Genomic DNA, 3,899 nt, shown 5'->3' on the forward strand with positions numbered 1-3,899 from the left:
TAGGACACTGTAATGTGTCCCATGACAATCTCAAGCACCTGTCAATAACCCTATAACATATCATATAGTCTGTGCGTGAGAGAGAGGGAGAGAGAAAGAGAGGGATAAAGATAGAGAGGGAGAAAGAAAGAGAGGGGGTGAGAAAGAGTGAGTGAAAATATTCAACATCATCACACCCATCCTTCTGTATGGCAGCGAGGTGTGGTGTCCTGTGACATACCCAGATTCCACAAAATGGGATACCATCCCAACCGAAATACTACATCTGTTATTCTGCAAACACCTTCTCCAAGTACACAGGAGTACATGAAACAATGCATGCCGGGCTGAGCTGGGCCGCTTTCCTCTACTGCTCATGGTACAGAAGAGAGCACTGACATTCTGGGCTCACCTAAACAACAGCCATCCACAGTCTTACAGCTACAGAGCAACGCGAAGCCAGGACCTCCTCACTAAACCCTGTGCCATCAAACAACTTGTCCTCTCACTCCAAGGACAAAACCCCACACAGATTAACAACCTGCCGAAAAAACAAATCAACTCCATCGCCAGCGAAATGAAGGCGCTGTACTGTATGTGACTATGTGGGAAAATGATACCAGCGCTCAAAGAAGCTGGAGACCTACCACAGCCTACAGACAGGATACACTCTGGCACCCTACCTACTGAAGGTGAAAGACCCAAAGCAGATACAGACCTTGGGCCAGTACAGAATGAGCACCCACAGCCTGGAAATAGAAACAGGCAGACACAGACAGGACAGGAAGCCCCGGGAGATAAGACTGTGCCAGCGATGTGAGCTAGGAGAGGTAGAAGATGAAACACACTTCCTGCTGTGCTGCACACAATACTCACAGCTCTTATCCAGAACTTTAATGACATAGAAGAGAACCAGAAAATAGTGATCCTCCTGGGAGGAGATGAAACCCACGCAGAACTGGCTGTACACTATATCAGCACCTGCCACAGGCTGAGACGCCCACTAACTCCCACATCCCTGTGTGTAACTGTTACCCAGGTAACGTGCAATCATTATACCCTACCCCCTATAATTCATGTACTGTTTAATCATTCTACCCTACCCCTATTATTCACGCTTGATTTGATTGATTTGATTTGAAAGAGAGAGAGAGTTTAGAGGGTGAGAAGGAGGGTGAGAAGGAGGGTGAGAAGGAGTGCGAGAGAGTGCGAGAGAGTGCGAGAGAGTGCGAGAGTGCGAGAGAGTGCAAGAGAGTGCAAGAGAGTGCAAGAGAGTGCAAGAGAGTGCAAGAGAGAGTGCAAGAGAGAGAGAGAGAGTTGGGCGGACTCCAAAATGCATTGTGGAAAGTATAGAGAAAGCGAGGCATAGAGGGGATGATAGAGAGGGAAAAAAAAGAGGGTGAGAGTGGTGAGATGGAGATGGAGAAAGAGAAAGAAAGAGCTAAAGGGAGAGAGCGCGAGAAATAACACATGGAAAGATAGATGAATGCTAGATAGAAAGATAAATGTCTGTCTATCTATCTCTAGGTACATGGTGCTTGGCCCCAGATATATATTTAGATAAAGTTGGGTGCTCTCCAAAATGTTATGTGGTAAGTACAGAAAGATACAATAGGATATGGTACGGACAGTCACGGGACTGGTTAATCACCACAAAAGTAACCTTGTAAACACAGACAATATCAGGGTGTCCCAACACTCCAATTAAACATCTCAATACGTTTATTCAAGCACTCAACATTTTTTTTATAAATCCGTCATTATACAATTACATTAAATGCTAATTCATATCTCTGCCTTATAGAAAACATTTCACACAGACCCTGAACTTAAGAACAAAAAAGCAGAAAGAGACCTCAACAATAGCTGAGATAGAGAGGGGAGGAGAGAGAGGGGAAGAGAGAGAGAGATAGGGGAGGGGGGGGGAAGAGAGAGAGAAAGGGGAGAGATAGCAAGAGAGAGAGAGAGGGGGGGGGAGGGTGGAGAGAAAAAGAGAAAGGGGAGGCGAGAGAGAGAGGGGGGAGAGAGAGAATGAAAGACAGAAGGAGAAAAAAAAGAGAGAAGCGGGGACAAGAGAAAGGCAAATAAAGAAAGGGGGAGAGAGGGATAGCTAGAAGGAGAGAGAGATAATTATTTAGAGTGTCCCAATCTCTTTAAATACAGAGACTGCCAGAGTGAAAATGAAATATTGATCAATAAATGACAATAATTCCCTTATCAGTGTTAAACAGTGACACGTTCACCTGCAGCACAGCTATCTCGCACTATCAGAGAAATCTGAAACGTGCCGTTAGTGTATGCAGCGCTGTGTATATGTGTCTGGGAGAGAGGAGGGGGAGAAAAGGTGAGAGGGGGGAGAAAAGGTGAGAGGGGGGATGGGGAGAGAGGGAGAAAGATAGAGGGGGAGAAAATATGGAGAGGAAAAGTGATGAAGAAGAGACAGTGACAGAGAGAAGCAAATTGTATCAGAGGTCAAAGAGACACTGAGAGAGATATCTGAGGGGAGGAAGGAAGAGAGGAGACGGGAGGGAGAGGAAGATAGAGGGGGAAGGGGGAGAGAGAGAGAGAGAGAGAGAGAGAGAGAGAGAGTGAGAAAGGGAAGGAGGGAGATAGATAGGGAATGAGAGGGGGAGGGGAGATAAAGAGGGAGGAAGGAGACCTGTCAGCTGCTGGACATGATAAGACCGGGATTGTGACTCAGAGTGACAAAGCGGAGAGACGGTGTATCGATCCATGTGGGGATGTCTGTCAGAGAGGGAGAGAGAGAGGGAGAGGGCGAGAGAGAGGGAGAGGGCGAGAGAGAGGGAGGGGGGAGGGACGGAGAAAGAGAGAGAGAGAGGAGAGGGAGGAAGAGAGGGACAGAAGAAAGAGATTGGGAGGGAGAGAGAGAGGCAGGGACAGATGAAGAAAGAGGGAGAGAGGACAGGGAGAGTGTGTTACTGTATCTGTGATTTTTCCATCTATAGCTGCATGTACCTCTGTTATAATTAGAATTGTGCTGCCCCCTCCTGGACATAGAGGGTTATTCATTAAGCTGCGATAGTGCCAGCTGGGAAACTCACACATACTTTAATAGTGCCCTGATTGGCACTATCACCGCTTAATGACTAACCCCCATAGTGTAATGTGTAGTTATATGTTTACTTAATGCGTAGGATGTGATAGGATGTATATTAGGAGGGGGTGAGAGGTATGTGTCCCTCATGTCTGTGTATTAGGAGAGGGTGATAGGTATGTGTCCCTGTCTGTATAGTAGGAGGGGGTGAGGTACGTGTCCCTGATGTCTGCGTTAGGAGGATTTGAGAGGTATATATCCCTGATGTCTGTGTATTAGGAGGAGGTGAAAAGTATGTGTCCCTGATGTCTATGTATTAGGAGGGGGTGAGAGGTATGTTTCCCTGGTGTCTGTGTATTAGGAGGGGGTGAGAGGTATGTGTCCCTGATGTCTGTTGTGTATTAGGAGGAGGTGAGAGATACGTGTTCCTAATGTCTTTGTATTATGAGTGGGTGAGAGGTTTGTGTCTCTTGATATCTGTATATTAAGAGGGGATGAGAGGTATGTGTCTTAATATCTGTGTACTACGAGGTGAGAGGTATGTGTCCCTAATATCTGTGTATTAGGAGGACATGAGGGTTATGTGTCCCTGATGTCTGTTTATTAGCAGGAGGTGGGGGTTATGTGTCCTAGACGTCTGTTTTATACGAGTGGGAAGGATTTAATTTGACCAATTTATTTATCAATGTTATTATTTTATTTCTCTAATTGTCTTAATAATTTAGTTAGGTGAAGGAGAGGAGGTGAAGGAGAGGAGGTGGAGGAGAGGAGTAGGAAGAGAGAAGATAGAGGGGAGGATGTGGAGGACAGGAGGTGCAGGTGGAGGAGATGAGGTGGGTGGGAGGATGTGGAGGAGAAACAGTGG

This window comes from Ascaphus truei, chromosome 14 (assembly GCF_040206685.1).
Source record: "Ascaphus truei isolate aAscTru1 chromosome 14, aAscTru1.hap1, whole genome shotgun sequence".
In the NCBI taxonomy this organism is placed as follows: domain Eukaryota; kingdom Metazoa; phylum Chordata; class Amphibia; order Anura; family Ascaphidae; genus Ascaphus; species Ascaphus truei.